Source organism: Megascapheus bottae, chromosome Y (genome assembly GCF_031878675.1).
Source record: "Megascapheus bottae isolate mThoBot1 chromosome Y, mThoBot2.hap1, whole genome shotgun sequence".
NCBI classification, from domain to species: domain Eukaryota; kingdom Metazoa; phylum Chordata; class Mammalia; order Rodentia; family Geomyidae; genus Megascapheus; species Megascapheus bottae.
The window spans coordinates 5410462-5433312 of record NC_143548.1 but is presented as its reverse complement, the minus strand read 5'-3'; the positions used below and the strand labels follow the sequence as shown (position 1 = coordinate 5433312).

At 35.3% G+C, this 22851-nt stretch overlaps 1 pseudogene; it reads right to left on the bottom strand.

The window, feature by feature from the left end:
• Positions 1-11954: 11954 nt before the first annotated feature.
• On the bottom strand, positions 11955-13507 carry LOC150040229 (U3 small nucleolar RNA-associated protein 6 homolog pseudogene; annotated as a pseudogene).
• Between the last annotated feature and the right edge of the window lie 9344 nt (positions 13508-22851).

Below are 22851 nucleotides of genomic sequence, written 5' to 3'. Positions count from 1 at the left end.
GCACCTATAGCTTTTCATTCTAGGTTTTGCCTAATTTCCAATATTTTTTTATTTCTGTGTATAGAGGGGTTAACGTTATATATGCCAGATCAAATATACATTACTTTCACACATTGGTATCATTTATGTTTGTCCCCGTTTTTCTCCTCTCACCCCCTCCCATCATTTTCCTACTTCTATTTTAAATAAACAAGCAAATATCTATTCAATATACCAGGTAATAAAATGGGATACTGTGACAATATGAGATTAACCAAGGGGCAACACAAGAGAAGAGAGAAAAGCATAATACATAAAGAATAATTAAGCTCTTATAATTAAGCTCTTGTTTCCATGACTGGGAATTCCATTGATTTGGCCTCATCCTATATGGCCACATGAGCTTTTGTAATCCTCTACTACGAGAGTTCTAAATGTGTACTAATTATTACAGATGAGGAAAACAATGGAGCCTATGTTTATTTGGGTCTTTCTTACTTCCTTTATTCTAAGTCTTTTCATTTCCTTACAAATGGCTTTTTGTCTTTCTTTCTAATGGTAACATGGACTTCCATTGTATGTAAATACCACATGTCGATCCAATCATCATCTGAGGGGGATCTGGGATGGTTCCATATCTTCGCTTTGGTAAATGAACATTTTTGTGCTAATGGATTTAGAATGACCTTGTATCTGGACCAATGTGTAAAGGCCACTTTTACTTTCATGTGTTTCCTGTATAAAAAGTGATCTGGACAGCTGTAGGAAAATGTATGTTTGGTACCCCCAATAAGCAGAAAAATAATTAGATTTTTAACATCGCCGCTGGCTCAGGCTTGTTTTTTTTTGTATTAAGTGAAGCATTAAACATTTCAGTAACAATATTTATAGTTGCAAAGAATATATTTTGAAGCATTGTAACAAAATCTGTATTGGAATGAGCATTAAGGGTGCCAACCTGTGTCTATCAAATCGATAATCTGGACAAATCACTTAGACAAACAAATTAGACACACATGTATAAAAGAATGGAATAGCAGATAAGAAAATCTTGGTTTTCTCAAGGAGAAAACAAAGAAGTAGAAAGCAGAGCCCACAAAATCAGCTTCTGATACAGAATGATTACAACTTGTTTGTCTCTGTTCCACTGTGGAACACACAGGGTCAGTGATTCAATGCTTAATTATATTTTCTTCTCTTTAGTTTTCCAACATGATATCTCAGAAAACAGGGTAATTTGATGTGAGATTATTATGAGATTACAAATAAAGCTCATTTCTTCAGAGTATCAGGATTTCAATGTATGCTTTGGTCATTAAAATGTATCCTTCTCAAATCTAATTGGAAGATGATGTCAAACTTCCTGATATGGTGCAATCTTCTGTACTGGAATTCATAACATTGTGCTACAAGAAAAGAGATTTCCTTGGAAGTAATTTCTCTTTTCTGCATGCTAGCAACTTGACCTAACCAATAGCTCCAATTACTCTTGCCTAGGCATTTCATTTCTTCCATTGTTTTACAAACAACTGTTATATGAGTTCCATTTGTAACTAGCACTTTGCATGGTAATAAATATACTTTATTTCAAAACTTATACATATGTTTTCATATATTTTTATTGTAATTAATAGAAGGGTTACACTATATTTGCATTAATTCACATATATTGATACCATTTCTCATGTCTTGGTCCCCATTTCCCTCCCCCCCCACACCCACCCCTCATCTTGTTTCCCCCCTTCCCTGTCAATTTCAAATAACCAAATACAAATATATCCAATATATCAGGTAACAAGGACCTCTAGGATATAAAACAAAAGCCATATAATGAGTGATTGTTGTCCTTAATGTACTATGTTATCTCTCCTCTCTATTGCTGTTCCTTGGGTATCTCAAAAGTTATATTTGCCAGCATGAAATAGCTTGTCCTGATACAGTAGGCCTAGTCTCATTTTAAAGTGATAAACAGTCAACATCAAACATAAATGAAATCATTGTAGACTATTTGACAGGAAAAAATGATACTGACAGGTAGTCTCTTGAATCTGAATACTTGTTACTCATATTTGGCATTGTTTTTTTCTTTACATATTCTCTTCTTTTTGAGGGTGGGGATGAAGCTTCATTTTATTGTCAGGATAATGTACAGAGAGGTTACAATTACATTCATCAGGTAGTGGGTATATTACTCCTTGATTATTGATACAACTTTTTATTGTTTTCTCCCCAGTCCCTTAACACAACACCTCCTAAGCATTTTGATCAACGCTATAACAGGAAACAAAGTCAGATACACTAACCACCTCAGATTAACCATAAGGGGGAAAAAGAGAAAAGAAAACACTGCATATTGTATATTGAGAACAATGATTACATAGATAAATCTCTTATTTCCATATTCTAGAGTTCATTTCAATTAGTCTCAGCCTAAATGAATTTTGTACATTGGTTTGGTGCTATTGGAATCCTCTGGTAGGAGAGTCATGGGTATATACTAATGATTTGAAATGAGGTAAAGCACAGAGCCTATGTTCTGGGTCTGGCTTCATTCACTTAATATTTTTCTAACTCTTTCCATTTTCCTAGATTTCTCTGTGTATAAGTTCCATATCTTCTTGATCAATTCATGTATTAAGGGGCATCTGGGTTTCTTCCATACCTGATCTATGGTAAATAATGTTGCAATGAACTTTGTTTTGCTATTATACACATAGCATTCTTACAATTAAGATCTCAAATACTAAATAAAGCAATTTTTATCCAATTATCTACAGAAGTGGGTTTAATTAGTATAAATATGGTGAGTATCTTCAGATAAGAAATTGCAATCAAAAGGAAAAAGTGTAGCAAATGGCACACAGGCTGAGGTAAGCATCCAGGAGACAAAACATTTGTCTGCAGAAAATGGGGAGACAAAGAACAAGGAGAGTTCAATCTCTGAGGTAGCAGAGGAGAAGGAAGCCAAGTCTGTCTATCCATATGACATGTTTTACCAGCCACCTCATTCTCCCATCTTGTACAATCCAAAGGAATATTTTTATCAACTATTTTGTAGATGCGAGGTTTTTAGCCTCTCTAAAAATATTTTCTAAAAGAGGGAATCCAACCCAGTGTCATTTTTTAAGTGTAAATAATTTTTAGAAGTGAAATCATTTTCTGGTTGTTTACTTTTTTGGTACAACCAAAAAACAGTGGGCTATGGAATTCTGGGAAGCCTCAGCCATCTTCAGTGCCAGCTTAACATAACATTCAGGAAATGGGAAGTTTTCTATCATGTAATACAAATCATAATAAAGGACAATTTTGGAGTCACAGTTGAGCGTTTTATATCTTGAATATTTGAAATTGTAATCCTTTGTTGTTTACTCATAGAACTCTTTTCCTAAAGAAAACCACTCCGTGATATTTCTGTGAGAACTGTGTGCACTCTGTCACACCTCACTGGCGGTAATACAGTTTTCCCAAATGTTGCTGTGCTGTGAATGATGTTGAAATGTGGGTGTATCCTTCACACACTTACGTTGTGACATGGAAGTTATATAACCAGACCAGCATTTAAAATATGGGTATTTTCTGCCTAAGGAGAGTTTGTGGCCAGGTCTAAAGCTGGAATGTCACTGAAACACTTTTCAAAACAGTTCATGGATTTCAACATTTAGTACATGAACTAAGAATTGTGCAAAAGTTGAAATGTCTGTGTCCTGGTCCTTGAAACAACCAATAAAATATCAATTAAGAAAAAAAAAGAACCCCAGGTGCTATGGCTCTTACCTATATTCCTAACTCCTCAGGAGATTGACATTTGAGGATTGTAGTTCAAAGCCAGACCGGGAAATGCAAAGTGAAGAGACTCTTATCTCCAATTAACCTTTTAAAAATTGGAAGTGGGGATTGGCTCAAGTGTAGGGTGGTAGCCTTTAGCTGAACTGTTTATGGATAACATGATCAACCTCCTCCCCTTCCTGCCCTGCAAAAAAAAAAGAAACAAAGGAACATAGAAAGAAAGAAAGAAAAAATGAAGTAAGAATGAAAATGTTGTTCATAATTTACTATATTATTTTTCTTCTCTTTTGTTGCCATTTGGTTAATTCCATATTGTTAAAGTGTATGACTTAGTTACCTCCCTTATTACATATGTGTTTATTTTACTCTTTAAAATAGGAAAGGGAAGGGGGGTAAAATATAATTAGAAGTACATGAGGTGAGGGAAATGAAGAAAACAACATGAGAACACCCACTATTTGGCCAATATTTTTGCAACCCTGTATTCATTACAATAAAAAGGAGAAAGTGTCATACACAGGTGAATATTTTTTTTCTAATTGTCCAAAACCAACTTTACTTCAGGTTTTCATAGAAGAATATTCTAATTAAATGATGAAAATGATACATTAATATGCAGATATAATATGCAGATATTTATATACATAAATGTGTATACATTTATAGGTTTCAATTTAATGGACCTATGACACAGAGACACATGTATAAATCTTCTCAAGTAAATAAAGAGAGATTTAAAGGCATAGATAGACAGATTGATTGGTAGATCATTTCCACAGTCTATTCATTGATATGGATTTCTTTCAGAGTTTAAATGAATGCATCAAATGTTTTGGGATACCTGGTCTCAAAAGGATCAAGAAAATATACAAGCCTTCACTAATTCAGGAACCAATGTGGAGCTTCTTAGTGACTTAAAACTATTTATACAAATTAGACAGAATTAAACTTCAAAAGGGAAATCCAAGTCAAAGTTTCTCCTCAAATGTGAGATCCAGTACAACTAAGAGTGGCACAAAGAATTTAGACATATCTAAGCCATAATAGGATAATATTTTCTGTTTTGTGCTGACACAAGAAATGATTTGTTCTAATAGAAGACATGATATCCTTGGAGTACTTTAGTGATAAACAATATATCACTCTGATCACATTATGTAGAACAGGTGGAATTTATAGGTAAAATGTACATATATAAATGTGCATCATTTATCAAGAAGCGCTGATCCTCTGCCCTGTGCTGATGGTCCCCATTCTTCATGCCCTGCCTCGTCAAGGAAAGTACATGTGAAAGGCAGCTGTGTCCTGGATTAACATAGAGTTTCTCTCTCTCTCTCTCTCTCTCTCTCTCTCTCTCTCTCTCTCTCTCTCTCTCTCTCTCTCTCTCTCTCTCTCTCTCTCTCTCCCTCCCTCCCTCTCTCCCTGCCTCTCTCTATTTCCTTTTCTCTCCTCCTTCTTTCCTTCCTTCCTTTCTTCCTTTCTCCCTTCTTCCTTCTTCCTTCTTTCCTTTCTTTCTTCTTTCCTCCCCCTTTCCTCTTCCTCCCTTCCTTTCTTCTCCTGCTTCATTCTTTCACCCCATTTTTCACTACCTTTCCCATGATCTCCTCTAGTTCCTTCCCTTTGTCTTTTTTCCCAAGTCTTTGTTTACTCTCTTCATGCATTCCTTTGTACAACTTAGAAATGGCAAACTATGTGCACATGCCTCTGGTTTGAGCATTTGGTGTCCTAAGTGAATTAGAAGTGCTGAGAACAGAACTTTGCAGGAAGTACAAGTTACAAATAAAATATATCAAAAGATTTCCTATCTGAAGGGATCCTCTTTATTTTGCTTCTTCAATCCCCAAATGTGCTTGGATTCTTTGCACACAATTAAATGGCTGTCCACTACTTTCTACAATATCAGGAGTTGTCCAAGAACAGCCTCATGTGTTCTTCAGCCACTCAAAAACTCCATCTCATCCTTTAAGTTTTAGTTCAAGAGAAGCCTTCCATGTGATTAAAAGTCTCTCCTAATTTCTCCGGAGAAGTTTTAACTTTGTACAAATTTATAACTGTGCACGGTGAAATGTAAAGAGCTTCACATTTATTTGTAGTTTCAATTAATTATAAAATTTTTTGAAATCTTTTATGTTTGTACCTTAAAAGCATTAAAATACCTGATAATAAAGATTTGATGTCAGAAAAAATAAAAATAAATAAATGTGCATCATTATGGGCAAGGGGAACTTAAGGACTGTGGGGAGCCCGGCCCCTCCCGCACAGTGGCAGGACCTGGAGGCGCGCGTCCCCCTTTCACTGTGGGGCTGCCTGCGGTGCTGGTGGCTGTGTGACTCAGGGATATCTGCTGCATGACCGGATGAAGGCCGGCATCCATTTTGGGGAGTGCTGCCATTGTTAGCAGAAGCCTGGTCTCTGCGTGGCAGGATGCATAAAGGGTGCATGACTGGAGCGTGTGAAGCCATGATTGGAGGGCCTGAGTGAGCTGGCATGAGTTGATTGGCCCACTGCCTGTATATAGTCTCAGGAGATGAGGAGGAGAGAGGCCTCAGAGAGAAGAAGAGAGAGAAGAATAAAGGATCCTGCTTTACTTGTAACCTGTGTGTCGTGCATTCTTTCTTGCTGGAAAAGAAGTGCGCCTGATAAAGGACATTTTCCTTCTAGCAATACCAACATGGTTATAATATTTAACTCAAGTACTATTCATAAGGGAGAGTTTGCACATCAGAAGGTTCTGTGACAAAAGGTGAACAACATGTCTGCAGAAAAATACAACTGTTCTTCTTCTTGCATAAAACACTGTAACAAAATTGCAATGACTATACATGCTTGAAATTCTGTGTTTGTAAGGATAAAGCAAAATCAGTTGCTGGATTTGAAATCTGTGCCTGGATGGCGTCCCTGAGCCCCTCATCTCAGGGCTAACACTCTACCACTTGAGCCACAGCATCACTTCAGGTTTCAGGTGGGGAATTGGAGATTAGGGCTTCAGGACTTAAGTGCCCATGCTCTCTTTGAAACATGATCCTGAGATCTCAGACTCCTGAGTAGTTAGGATTATAGGCAGGATCTAACAATATCCAGCAACAACTCACGATTTTTAATCATTTCATCTTTTCATTTTTAAAAATTCTATTTATAGAAGAGATAAGTTACATTCCAACATGTTGGCCTGAGTATATCAGAGTTACATCACTTTGCCTTTATTTTATCTGGTTTTTCCTTTTCCATTCCTTATTCAATTAAACAAATAGATGTCTATATAATACATCATTTACCAAAGTCAGATTCACAAACAATTAGGGAACCATGTAGCTTATGTTTTATTGGGTCAGGTTTACTTCACTTAATATGATTTTTCCAAGTCTATCCATATCTTTACAAATGGTTAGTTTATCATGTTATTATTTTCAGGAGGCAGTGCTGAATTCTATTTCCTACAAATACCTCAACCTCTTAATCTATTTATCTGTTGGAGGAATCATAGGTTGTTTGTATACCTTAGGTATGATAAATAAATGCAATTAAGATATTCATACTGATAGCTTCCATATATGTTTATTTATAGATATTTGGGAAAATATAGAAGAGTGAGATTGCTGGGTTAAAGGGGCGCTTCATGTTTAGTCTTTGAAGAATCATCAAACTTCTTTCACAGTGTTTGAATGTGCTTCCCTTTCAAACAAGAGTGTAACAGTGATTCCTTCTGGCCACATCCCTGCCAGCATCTATAGACATTAGATATTTTGATATTGTCCATTCAATCTGGAGTGAGATGAATTCTCAAAACTGTTTTAGTTTGAATTTCTTTTATAGTGAAGAGCAATGTAGAGAGTTGAAATCCTTGTCTCACTCATGATTTTAAAGGAAATGTCTTGAAGTTTTCACCTTAAGTATAATGATACTTGTAGGTTTGATTTCTGTGTCATTTATTACACTGAACCTTATTCCATGACTTCCTATTTCTCCAGAAGAGATATTAGTAAGCTCTGTGAGAAATTATAAAATTTTTTTGTCTCAACTAAGATGATGACAATGAGCTTCTTGTCTCCCATCCTGGTGATGTGATTACTTTCACTAACTAATGTTAGCCACTTGAGCGAGGGATATAATATATTAAAACATTGTTGGTTTAAGATTTCTCCAATTTGTTTGAAGTGGGCAATCAAAGCTATAAATTGTCCTCTGAATGCTGCCTTTACTCTCCCAAAGAACTTTCTCTTTTGTATGCTCTTTTTCATACCATAAGCTTTGTAATTTCTGTTCTTATCTCTTCCCTGGCTAACTGGTGATCCACAATTCGTTGTTCAATCTCCATGATTTGCAGGATTTTTCTATGTTGCCTTTTCTTTCTTGATTTCCAACTTTATACCACTATGGTCTGACTAAATGCAGGCAGTACTGTTAACAGTGCTTAATTTGCCCAGAATTGTTTTGTGCCTAAAATGTGATCTAGTTTTGAAAACCTTCCACGCACTGTTGAGACGAACATATATTTTGGTTATGTTCTCTGGAATAATCTGAAGATATGTGTTAGCTGTATTGGTTCTGTGCATTTTCATTTTTGAATTTACTCGAGTATTTTTCTTCATGATATACATGGAGATGAGAGTGGTGTGTTAAAGTTACCAAAAATCGCTGTCTTTGGACCTATGTGTGGCTGTATTGCAAGATAAATATCTGAGGACATTGGGTGCTCTGGCATTCTGTGTATTGAAATTTAGAATATCCTTCTGAAGTTATCTGTTTATTCATATGTAATATCTTTGCAGTTCTTTACTCACAAAGTTTTTTTTGTCAGTCCTGGGCTTAAGCTCAGGCTCTGAGCTCTGTCCATGGACTTTCTCAAGGCTAAAGCTCTACCACTTGAGCCTCAGCACCACTTCCGGCTTTTTTCTATGTATGTGATATTGAGGAATTGAACCGGGACTTCATGCACACTAGGCAAGCACTTTAACCACTAGGCCAAACTTCCGGGCTCATACTCACTAATTTTAATTTAAAAGCTTTCTATTTGATAAAAGGCTGGAAACTTTGATTGGTTTGAAGCAGGTTGGGGGGAGGGAAATGGAGACCAAGTCATTAGAAATGGTATAAATGTTTATGAAGTAATGTACCTTATATCTGGTGAATATAATGAAACCTTTCTATTAATTACAATGAAAAATAGAATATCTTTCTGAAGAAGAGATCCTTTTATTCTTATGTAATATCTTTCCTTGTATTTTATCACTAATTTAAATTTAAATACTTCTTTTCATATTTTATTTTGTTTTATTTATTTTATCATTGCCAGGCCTGGGCTTGAGCTCAAGGTCTGAACATTGTCCTTGGACTTTCTCAAGCCTACAGCTGCACCAATTGTGCTTCAGTACCATTTCTGGCTTATTTCTATGTATATGGGAACAAGAAATCAAACCTGGGTCTTCATGCAAGTCCTCTACCACTAGGCAAGACTCTCAGCTTAAAGTGTTCTCTATTTGATAAAAGGATGGAGACTCTGACCAGTTTGCAGAAGGCATTTTAACTAAATCCAGTCTTTCAATTTCAGGATATATTTACTTAGAAATAAGGTGAACATATTCTTTCTGAAGGTATCATAGAATTCTATTGTACATAAGCACCACATCACCCTGATTCATTCATTTCCTGAGGAATATCTGAGTTGGTTCCATATTTTACCAGTGGTGAAAAGTGCTACAATGAATATCACATGCTATTAGTGTTAATATGCCCTTGTTTTTGTATATTTGTTTAAATACACCCATTACTCACATAAGTTGAAAATTCTGCTTTCTAAAAATATGAGTTATTCTGTGTACATGCACTTGCTCAAAATGTCTTCTAATGTATCATGAATGTATTTTGCCTGCAATACGATACAAATTACACAAAAGATGTTGTTTCCATCCTTATAATTAATTAAGCCTCTTAAAAATGATAGTAGAAAACCACTAAAGGATACATATTCAACATTTCTTATATTTTTAACTATTGTTGAACCTATGAGTGCCTTAGGAACCATCAAAGTCTTTGTTTGTAATGACACTTGGATCAGAGAAATTTGAAGTTTAATGAACATTTGTACATTCAACAACTGAGAAACGTGTGAACTGGGAGTAAGTATTGTTCTGAAGGAAATTTACATCAGGACAAAGCACAGTGTGAAATTCATTGAGCTGTGTTAAGTAGAGCCCAAAATTATCTCCTAAATTTCCTCACTACTTGTTCTGGAGAAATAACTCTTGAACGCTGATAAAGTGTATTATTTCTCAATTATGGAAGGGATTCAACATCAGTATCAGAAAAGTGAATTCCCATTCTTCAATTCACATTAATGTCATGCCAACACCAAGCCCCTCAAAAATATACAATACTTAGAATCCAGAGACAAATCACAAAAATTACACACTGTGATTAATTAGGCTTCATCCTAGAAATGCAAGGTTGATTTATCATTCTCAAACCAACTAAAGTAACACCTCACTTAACTAGAACTAAGTTTAAGAATTATATGATAGTTCTCTGGATGCTGAGAAAGCAATTTACAAATGCAGCATCCATTAATTATGAAAACACAACAGAAATTAAGAATAAGATACAAGATCTTTAATTAAAACCATATATGACAGACCAACATCATACTAACTGGAAAAATCTAGAACCCTTCACCTTAAAATCAGGAATGAGACAGGAGTGTCCATTCTATCCACTTTTCTTCAATATAGTGCTGGAAACCTTAGCTAGATAAGTAAGGAAAGAAAAAGACATCAAAGGGACCCGCATTGGGAAAGAATTAAGTAAACGATCCCTATTTGTTGATGACATCATCTGTACCTGAATGACCCACTATATTCCATTCCCACAATCTTAGAAGTATAAACCTCTTTGGCAAAATGGCAGGATACAAAAACAACCTACAAAATTCAGTAGCCTTTCTGTATGCCAACAATATATAAACAGAAGGAGAAATCAAGAAATGGATCCCATTTGCAATAGCCCACAAAGAATAAAATATTTAGGAATTAATTCAACCAAGGATATAAAGGAGTTATTTAATGAAAAATGTAAAAGCCTAAATAAAAATCAAAGATAATACAAATTAATTGAAATTCATTCTATGGTTAAGTATTGGGAGAATCAGTACTGTGAAAGTGGCCACATGGACACAATTTCAGTGCAAACTCCATCCAAATCCAAAGGAATTTCTTTAATGATATAGACAGCATATTCTGAAAGTTCATATGTAACAAGAAAACACTTAAAATATCAAAAGCAATTCCAGATGAAAGAGCTGTGCAGGTGGTATTACAAACCAGACTTCAAACTCTACTTAAAGCTATAATAAAAACAGAATGGTATTGACACAAAAATAGACTTGACCCATGGAACAGAATGGAAGATTCAGAAATGAAACCGTTCATATAGTAAACTTATGCTGAACAAAGGAGCTAGAGATATGCAGTGGAATAAACACTGTAATCAACCCACAGATCTGTGGATATTTAATGTTTGATAAGGAGCCAGAGCAATAGGATGAAATAAAGACAGCCTGTTTACAAAGGATAGTGAATGAAATAATTTCTGGAGATTCAGGTAAATGGCCAGGAGTGGGACTGCCTGGTCAGAGGTCAGTGCTAGTCTTCTGAGAAAATTCCTTACTGCACTTCAGAGTGATTGATCAATTTTCATTCCCACCAAGAGTTCAGAATCCATCCCTTCTGACCTCATGCAAGCCAGCAGTGGTTGTTACTGGATTACTTGATAGTGATAGGGTGAGGTGAAATCTCAAAGCTATTTTAATTTGCATTCCTTTTATGGCAAGAGATATTTAGCATTTCTTCATGGACAAAGGAACCAGAATACACTACCTCTTCAAACTTCAGAAAGTACCAATTTCCATCCCCCATGATATGACATAATTCTTTTACATTTAATTATGTGTGTCAGCACAAACACATCGTATTATGTTCTGGTTGTGGTTCTTGACGAAAAGACACAGTATGGTGAAATTTTCTACCAACTGAATTAGAATATTAGCAACCTCCACATGAATATTAAATATGCCGAGCCTCTTTTAATGATGACTATTGAAGGAATTATTCAATGAAGTCATATTCTGAGATAAGTATCAAATTTAATGTAGAAATTGTGTGGGATTTATTTCAATTTTACTTCTTTTTTTGGCAAAAGACAGACAAGAATCTTTATCAGTAGATTAGATATACATACTTGACCTGGGACAATGAATGAAACTAGCTGTATGATTTCCATAGGCTTTAGAAAATATTTAAGAATTAAAGTAGGTCTGGACTCAACTGAGAGCCATTCAGTAGGCAGTTCTCTTTCTCCTGGAAATAAAGATTGACACACTAATACAAAATTAAAGCTGGTCTCCAAACCAATCAGCCACCATGTATGTCATTTCTGGAAAAGTTGCACATTGACTCAAATCTTCCTGGAGGGTTTGCAGTAAATACAACTTCACAAAGTCGGCTGTCTTCCCTTTCCTAGTGGCCAGCCTGGTGCATGGCATGTTTAGCTACAAACATCTCTGCTGACTGTCCCTGCAGCATTTTCAAGGCTTGCCAGTAGATTTGTCCACAGTTCTCAGCTCTACCAAGGGGATGGTTCAATTCTTCTTTGATGTAATCCATCCAAAGATCAGAATCTGTAGATCCAAACTCTCTCGAAGCCCTCTCATAATAATCTCTTAAATATGTCATCTTGCAGGATTCTTGCTCCTTTTCAAACTGCATCATTTTTCTAAAAAAGTCAACTGAAAACGGACGGCTCTCCTGTAAACTTTTAAACACAGCTCGAGAGTTTTTATAGCCACCACTTCGGTATGCCCAATCCAAGTATTTATCCTTCAATGTTGCTGAGCTGGCACCTGTGGCTGCTAAAAGAGCTTTCTTAAAGATTGCTTCTGTGTCTTCTTCACTTTTGGCACCTTCACTCCATTCTGTCCATAAAATCCACAAGGGGAGACAAATCTGTGGTTTCAGGTGTACAAAGGCTTCTTCAAAAATCATAGCTATATTGGGGCTCTTTGAGTCAATCAACACCTGCAGCCGCAGCTGCCACCTGGTCACAGAGTCCTTGAACAACTCAGTCCCAGCTTCTGCCACCTCCAGAGCTTCCCTGCTGTCTTGGGGTAGCAATAAATTAATCCACTGCTTATATTGCACTTCTGAGAGGAGCTTGAGTTCGTGAGCCTTTTTGAATGCAATCATGGTTCTTTCTAGCCTCTGCCCTCTCAGGAACAAACTACTGGTCTTCTTAGAAAATCTTTCTAAACAAAAATTGATGTAACACTTCCACATGGCCTCTGTAGGCAGAGTCTTCACTGCCTCTTCATATACAGCACAGCACCTTTTCTCTCTCTGGCCCAACTGAATGCCCTGGCTTGTTTCGTTGTAGGCTGTTCTTCTGAATTAGAGGTCATCTCTAATTCTTGCCGTGCCACATAATCCCAGGTGAGAGGGTCATCTGTGTGCAAAGTCTGAAGGTCATCATAGATTTCTTTTTGTAGATCTTTGGCAAAGTCAAATAACTTTGCAATGGAAAGAATTGACACATGAAATTCTGCACCTTTAATCTTGCTTATAGAAGTTTTGTAGATGATCCTCGCCAACTCGCCCCTAAGAATTTCTTCAGGCTGATCAAAATCTCCCATATCCATGGCAGCCTTTTCAAATTCTTGCTTTTCCTTTCTCAGTTTCTCAGCATGCATCAGCTCCATTAAATATTTAATAGTCTAAGGTAATCCTACTTTTTTTGAATAACACTGGAAATGTTACCTCATATAATCTGTAAATGCTGTGGAGAAACCAGGTTTACTATATTTGTAATATTAAATCCTTTAATGGCTTTTGGGATACATGAAATAGAGAAATGAAAATATTTGAATGATGTGTAGATTGGTTTTTTGATAGAAATGCATACATACAGTACTGTTTCTATTGCTTGGAATCATGTAAAGACAAAAGTGGTGCTTTGGTTGAAATCTCAGAACTCTAATCCTTGAAAAGTCTTAGAGTTGCAATCTCCAGAAGCTGAAATCAATCCCCAAGGGAGGTGGTCAAATATGTGACTAAGGATGAAAAGTAAAATTCTTCAAGGTTAGATTAATCTGTTGGTTTTTGGATTACTGCAGTGAAAATGTGTATAATATCTGGTTAGTCATGGTTCAACTAAGATAATTTTTCTCCCCACAAGTTTTGTAGAAAGCAACCTGCCTGTCAGAATACAAGAAGGTACATATGGTTCCCATATCCCTTATATAAAGCACTTTAGTTAGCATTATATATGTTCTTTTCCTTTTGCTGAAACATATAGTGTATACGGTCAAGAGCTCACAAAGTACATTTCATAGAAATAGCTTCTAAAAGGTTAAAGGATAATGAATTTGAATTTCATATGTGAATTTTGAACGTGAAAAAGCAAGTAAACTGTGAGCCTTTGTGACATAATAAGTTAGATAATTTCCAAAAATATTAAACAATGAACTCCCTAATAGGAGATGGTTTTATCTCAGAAATGCAATTCTAGTACTATTGTTTGTACTGCTCAATTCTGCTAGTGCTGTTCTTTGTCCTGGTTTAATTCTTGTCATTCTAGGGATTCTAATTTAAAGAAGCATTGTAAAATGTAGTGATATTTAAAAGTTTGTATTGGCCCAAATATATTTACTACTCTATTACAACACCTGAACATGGTGGTGTGTCACAGTTTCTTACATGTCTAAGCAAGTGGTATGTTGGTTTTTAATTAGTAGCAATTGTGAGTGAAATAATAGTGAAAATGTCTAGACAGAAAGAACAAGGAAATATTATTATTGCTTCTTTGACCTCAACTGTCTGCATTGGATTCTGAGACAGTTGCATTCCACTCTGTGTATAAATAGAGTGCTACACTGCAAAGCCTAAATAAGATGTTTTTTTTTTGACAGTTATTTCTTTCAATGAGGCCCATTCAAAGTATGATTGATGTGTTTTTTTTGTACACTAATTGGCTTGTCTCTAAAAGAAAAGTAAAATAAACTTAAATTTAAAGTCATATGTTAGAATATCTACTGTTTTCTTTTTTTGATGTCATTGAGTAGCCATATACACTTTTTATTAAATAATTTATTAACATTGATTTTTATATCATATTTCAGATGACATGTTTAACAAATAAGTATTCAAGAAGTAAATCTCTATATACAGTCATTGGCACTTAGATTTTAGAACATAATTAAAATTTATTACATATTAATCTATGTAATAAAATATTATGTGTATAGAGTCAAAAGTTTTATGTCTATGTACTTGTGTTTATATTTACAATACCATGCATTGGGTATGCAAATATTGAGTCCTTGCCCTTGTACTGTTTGGATCTAATAGCCACATATTAAGGGTACCATGTATCTTTTGTTCCTTTGATCTTGACTTGTCTCACTCAACATGACTTGCTCTAGATTCATCCACTTCCTTGTGAATGCCATTATTTTATCTTGTCTGTTGGCTATGTAGAATTCGAGTGTGTGTGTGTGTGTGTGTGTGTGTGTGTGTGTGTGTGTATATACCACTTTTTTGTATCTTTTCATCTGCAGTAGGGCATGTGGATTTTTTCCATTGCCTGGCTATTGTGAATAGTGCAGAGATGATCATAGCTGAGCAAGTGTACTTATTATATCCTGGGTTATGATATTCAGGATAGATGCCCAGGAGTGATATAGCAGGATCATAGGGAAGGTCTATATTCAGTTCTTTAACAAACAACCACATTGATTTGCAGAGTGGCTGAACTTGCTTACAATCCCATTAGCAGAGTAGTAGAAGTAGCCATATACTCTTTTTTAATGATTTATTTTTTCATATATGTTTATTGTAATTAATAGAAGGGTTACATGATATTTGCCAGGTAGGCGGTGCATTAATTCCCATACATTGATACCCTTAAATATGTCTTGGTCCCCATTTCCCTCCCCCCAACCCTCATATGGTTTTCCCCCGTTCCCTATCCAATTTCAAATAACCAAATACAAATATATCCGATATATCAGGTTACAAAGTGAGATACTGTAACATTATGAGATAACCAAGGGAGAGCAAAAGAGATGAAAGATCAACAAATGGTGCTGGCAGAACTGGTTAAGCACATGCAGAAAACTAAAGTTGTATCCTCCTTTGTCACCTGTACTAGAATTAACTCCAAATGGATCAAAGATCTGGAGGTAAAAGCCGACACTCTGAAAACTTTACAAGAAGGAATAGGAGATACACCAGATAGGAGATACACCAGACCTCCTTTGCACAGGTCGGAACTTTCTTAATAAGTACCAAGAATCACAACAAATCAGAGAAAGGCTGGATAAGTGGGAATGCATTAAACTTCAGAGCTTCTGTATGGCAAAGGACATAGCAAGTTAATTAACTGGGAAGCCTACAGAATAGGAGAAGATCTTCACCAACCATACAACAGACAAAGGCCTCATATCTAAAATATATCAACAGCTCAAAAAATTGAATCAATCCAAAACTAATCTCCAAAGTAACAACCATCCCATTAAAAGATGGGCCAAAGACTTAAAGAGAGTTTTCTCTGAAGAAGAAACAAAATGGCCTATAGACACATGAAGAAATGCTCAACATCTCTGGTCATAAAAGAAATGCAAATCAAAACAACTCTAAGATTCCACAACACTCCAGTTAGAATGGCCAGGTTCAAAAAATCTAATAACAACAGATGCTGGAGGGGATATGGCCAGGAGGGATCACAACTACACTGTTGGTGGGAGTGCAAACTCGTTCAACCACTATGGAAAGCAGAATGGCAGTTCCTCAAAAGACTAAACATAGAGCTCCTCTATGACCTAGCAATTCCACTACTTGGCATTTACCCAATCATCCAGAAACTAGGGCATACTAAATCCACCAGGACAACAATGTTCATTTCAGTACTATTTACCATAACAAAGATATGGAACCAACCTAGATGTCCCTCAGTTGATGAGTGGATCAACAAGATGTGGTATTTGTACACAATGGAATTCTATGCTGCTGTCAGAAAGAATGACATTGCCCCATTTGTGAGGAAATAGAAAGACTTAGAAAAGATCATATTAAGTGAAGTAAGCCAGACTCAAAGGAAATTAGGCTCAATGGTTTCCCTCATTTGTTATAACCAGTAGAAACCTTGGGCTCTCCTATCAAAAATTTGCAGTAGAGCAAAACCTTGATACAAAAGGTCATATAGTAGGATGCTAAATGAAAGGATCTCTAGGATATAGAAACAAAAGCCAAATAATGAATGATTGTTGTTCTTAAGGTATTATGTTATCTACTGTGTTTTCTTATGACTGTTTATTGTAACAGAAGTGTTTCAACTCAGAAAAGAGTCCCCAAGTGAGTACAAAAAGACATGTATCTCTTTTGTCTACTTAAGAGAGTGATTTCATAGTTGCTATTTGTGTTTCTTCAAAAACTACATAGTATTTGAATGTTGACAAAATTTTGGGACATAAATTCTCTTTCTCTTCAATTAACATTTCTATACTCAATCTCCTTTGTGCTTTTTATGGATGCCATGAATATGGAAGGCACAACCATTGGAGCCTTTTCAAATGTTCTATATTCTCTAGGTGCAGGAAACATTCATTTGTGGTATATAATTAATTGGCATTTGAGTACAGTGTCACTGAAATAAGGGACCAAAACTAAAATAAATGCTGATGGTACTTGAAACTTTGTGACACATTCCAGCCAAACTGGCTTAATGTCCCTTCAGTGCTCCCTAACTTTTTCCCTGAGATTAACTCAGCAACCATATTTCAACTTGAATGGAAAAATCAACTCCTGAAGATGACCTAGATAAGCTTGATATCTAAAACACAATTTAAATCAGTGTGGGCCATTAAAGCTTATTAACTTCATATTGATATGATATATGTTGTTTCCAATAGCTAACATCACTTGGACAGAAAGATATGAAAGATCATCTAAAAATAAGGGGCAAATTCTTTCCTCCGAAGAAGATTAGGATAAAGGCAAGAAGTTGGCTCTATATCTCATTTTTACCCTAGTTTAACTAGGATAACATTGTATAATTATCTAGAGAAGTAACATGTAAAATATTTGATAAGTATGAATTTCTCTGTGTAGTAATAGAGATATAAGGGCATTCATTATTAGATATAAAGACTTGTTGTCTTAAATATACTAAAAAATACATGTCAAAAATCAAGTATTGTAAGACTGTAAATTTGGCCTAGTGGTAGAGTGCTTGCCTAGCATGCATGAAGACCAAGATTTGCTTCCTCGGTACCATCTATATAGAAAAAAGTCAGAAATGGTGCTGAGGCTTAAGTGGTATAGCTTCAGCCTTGAGAAAAAGAACCCAAGGATATTGTTCAGCCCCTGAATCCAAGTCCAGTATTGGCAAAAAATATCCAATATGTCTCCACCAATTATAAGTAAACAACATAGCCCATAATAGCCTATTGAACTTCTCAATTCTTAAAACAATTAATTAAATCTAACAATATGAAGTATATTGTAAGTTCTTCAATAGTACATTTTGTCTGAAGTTTTATTCAAGTGCTTCATGGGATTCTTTGGCATGACTTCAAGAAGCCATACATGAATTTCCTATTTCATGATACTGACTTGTGTGAAAATATGTATGATACAACAGAAATATGTATGACACAACAGAAAAGTAATCAATACAATTAGAAATCATATTGTATCACTATATGACAATAAATTTTATTAGTGTTTTTCTCAATATATACAAGAACTTACTATAGAATAGAAAATTGTGCACAAGTATTTTCAGGTTATAAAATCTTAACATGATATGCCACTCCTAATTGCAACATTAGCCAACAGTACAATTACAATTGTGTCATGATATTTTCTGCATTATTTAGAGAATTTCCAGTGCTAGTATGTATAATCATATTTCTAGATGTTACATCAATTAGTTTTAAGGGTTATAATCATGTTTACATTTATCATTACTTGATTTTTCAGCACCAAATAATATTCAACCTTCTTCTTCTGAAATTTGAATCCTCTATGTTATTTGCCTGACATTAATCAGTGAATATACATTATAGAAACTCACTGTAAGGTTCATAACTGAATAGAAATTCAGTTTTTCTCTGCATTAGGGTTTTATTTTGAATCTATCAGTGGAAAAGCAATTGCACATTCATTTATATGTATATACTTATAATACATTTTAATTATTTATATATTTGTGTCATTGAAATTGTTTCCACATAAGTGCACTTACTTCCTGAAAATCACTTCCAAGTGTGATTGTCATTTCCTCATACCCTTTGTGATTTTTCACACAGACAAATGAAAAGTAAGTTGATTTATTTTATGTATGAACCCTTACAATTATGAGAAACTTCTTGTATTTTACCTGAATATTTTTGCATTCCATTCTTCCTAATTGCCTGTACCTTTATTTCATTATTTTTATTGTATTTTATTGTTTGGGTGATATATAGATGGATTACAGTTATATTTGTTAAGTTGTGGATATGTTATTCCTTGAGCCTTGATACTACATCCCTGGTTTTTCTCCCTCCTTTCCTCCTCCCATTCCCTCCCAATCATCCTGTTTTTCCACTTCCCTTCCTGAAATACTTTTGTCTAATTGTCTAGAACAAATTATCTAGATCAAACACATTCAGCAACCCAGGACTGTATAAATTGAGGGCCCAAAGATGATTATTTTAAGAATTATTTTTAAGTAAATTGTAAGTTGGGTTGTTCTCTCATATAAGAATACAGAAAAAATGGCAAAAGTAAAAATGGATACTCTGGTACACAATATGACCCATCTTGCCAATAAACAACATAGAGCACCAAAAAGAAGTCTATTTCCTTTCACTAATTCTTTAGCTATTGAATACCTAAAACATATCACCTATGTACAAATATATTCCTTTTGGGGGAAAGATGTAAGAGGAAATCATAAATACTAGATATTATCAATATACAATATATGTATATAGTGGCAATCTTTGACAAATTCTATGTGTTCCTAATGAGTTTAGTATGGAGTAAGACAGTGAAGTAGAAGTCAGATAAGAAGCTAAGACTTTTCAACCTATTACTAACGTGTGGAACTGACAGCAGGAATGCATTAGAGAAAGCTTCATCAAGATAGATTTAATGAAAAAAAATAGAAAGTCAGCTTTGTACACTTATGACATTCACATACATTTTTGATATTGCATTCAATTGTTATGGCTTTCAACAAGTTGGTTTTTAGACAATTAGCACATAGGAATTTTATATATGCTAAATTTAAGAGAAATTTAGCATAATCAGTTATTTTAGAAAATGACCAAATACATTTTAAGTGTAAGTGGCTAAATGTGCAAACAATATATCTTAAGAACTTATTTTTCTCATTGTTAAGACATGTTCATTCTTTTACTTTTCATCTGTTTAACACACAAGTGCAGCTATTCAGTGGTCAGCACAGAAATAACAAAGGTTTTATTTCCAGTCATACATGTGATGCCTTCCTGATATGACTGGTTTTCTTTTATATTTTCTTAAATTCTCGATGTCATATTCATTTAATTTCACAAAAGTATAGGAATGAATGTTAATTCTATTTTTACCCCAGTCCTAGGCTTGAGCTCAGTCCTGAGCTGGTTACAAGAGTCTGCAAGCTCTTACCATGCTATGGAACCAGGATCTTTTTGCATGTTAGGCGAGCACACTACCACTAGGCAAACTTCTAGCCCTTGATCATCTAACTTTTTTTCCCCCGCAGTCTTGGGGCTTGAACTCTGGGACTGAGCATTGTCCTTGGGTTCGGGCTTTATTTTTCTCAATAATAGCACTCTACCCTTTGAGCAACAGCACCACTTCTGGCTTTTTTTCTATGTATGTGGAACTGAGGAATCAAACCTTGGTCTTCATGCATGCTAGGCAATCACTGACCACTAGGCCAAACTCCCAGCAGGATCACCTAACTTTTAATGTGTCCACACAGTGTTGAAGTTTAATTTCTGAAAAGCTGTCCATTCAATAACAAATTTCCTTTGAATAGAGGTTCATAGAGCATTGAATATTTTCATGGTAAATGGCAATTTGCCCATAAAATTGTAGGTACATCTACAACAACTCATGAAAATGATTTTTCTTTCGGTTAGGCGGTACACTGAAATATATGTAAATTTTCTTTCCATATGAATGAATAATTGCATTATTTCTCATCCCCTTGCAGAAATGATTCATCAGGCAAAACCCAGAAGAACAAAATTTTCTTGCTCTTTTTGTATCTTTTTATGATAGAGGGCGACATTTTCATATTCTTTGAAAATGATGCTCTGTACAGCATTATGTACACTAAAAGTTTTACTGGAAATTTACAACCATATTGTAGTGCAGAAAAATGTACATTCTACGGCATAAGGTTTGAACAAATATGCCAACTTTGGGTATTTAATGTGATTCTACACACAGATGTACTTCATAAAAGTGCCTCACATTTAAGTCTGAATTTTATAAATATTCACTATTATACTTATTAATTTTACAGATTTTTTGCCAAAAGCACTATGGCTGTGATAATATGCAGAGAATTGGAAGTCATGTATATGACTATGCATATAACTATATATATGACTATATATAATTATAAAAGTATATATATACATATATACATATATAAACCTAAAAGAGATGAATGGTGTTTTATTTCCAATGTATATCAATGTTCAGTAATTTCACTGGGAAATGCATGGCTCAAAGAGAATCCTTAATGCAAGCAGGGCTTCAGGGACTCACAAGTATAATCCTAGCTACTCAGGAGGCTGAAGTATGATTATTGCATTTTAGAGGCAGCTCAGGTACCCAAGTTTTTGAGACTCTTATCTCCAGTTAACTATCAGACTCTTGGAAGTTGCACTGTGACTCCACCAATGGAGAGCTAGGTTTGAGTAGTCCAGGTCATAAATACTGACCAGTTCCAGATTTCAAGCATCAAGTGAACATCTTGAATGTTATTTGTTTGATACACTATCCATGACATGAATAAACACCCAAGGATATAAAATTTAACTGACACCATGTAAATGGTCACTTTGCAAAAGATTCTCTGTACTGCATGACATACACTAAATGTTTTACTGGAAATTCAAAGCAAATTGTAGTGCAGACAAATTATATGTTTTACAATAAATTTTCAAATATTACACCACCTTTGTGCATTTTAACATTCCTCAACACAAAGCACTAATTCATAACTGCCTCATATTTAACTCTGATTTTTATAACTGTTCAATGTTGCCATAAGAACGATGGCTGTGGTAAAAAAAATCTATATTCAGAAAACTTGGAAGTGGACAGCTTTAATGTTGAAGAATGTTCACAAAATAGTATCCACGATGTAGTATCGAAGTGAGCCAGAATAGTGCAGAAGTTTTGGCCAGAGTGGAAAAAGTTAATTAGTTTCATTATGAGGACAGATTTGATCACAGCCTGTAGTGAAAGTGCCTCCAGTCCCAGCTACGGAGATGGCAGCCATTCCCAAAGCAGGGTCACTTGGACTAATGCATTGGATTTCCAATGAAAGTCTCTCATCTATACCTACAAGGCAGACAGGGTGACTACAGGTTGAAATTCCCATCTTGCAACGTAGGATCTCACAAAATCCAGGCAGTTCTGAATATCAAAGGAGAGTGAGTATCCCACAAAATCATTGTCACTTCTTCTCCAAGATGTGTGATACCTAGAAAAATTGAGAAATCTCATCATATAAGGATGTTCTTGCTTGGGGTGTGACTCAACATAGTGGCACATACCAGTCAACCACTCAGATGGAAACCATGTTGTGTGCAGCTGAATAAATTCAAGAGGTAAAATATGTTCATAAAAACCAGCTGGCAAGTGGTCCACAACCTTCAAAGGTGAAATACCTGGATGCCAGCAGGGAGGGTGACCGTGTATAATAGGAGATGGAGGTTTTAGGGAGAATGACAATTAAGTTCGTGTAGGTGGGTTTCTGTGGGGAAAACTGAATGAGAAATCGAAATGGAGAGAGCAGCAACAGGAGGAGCTG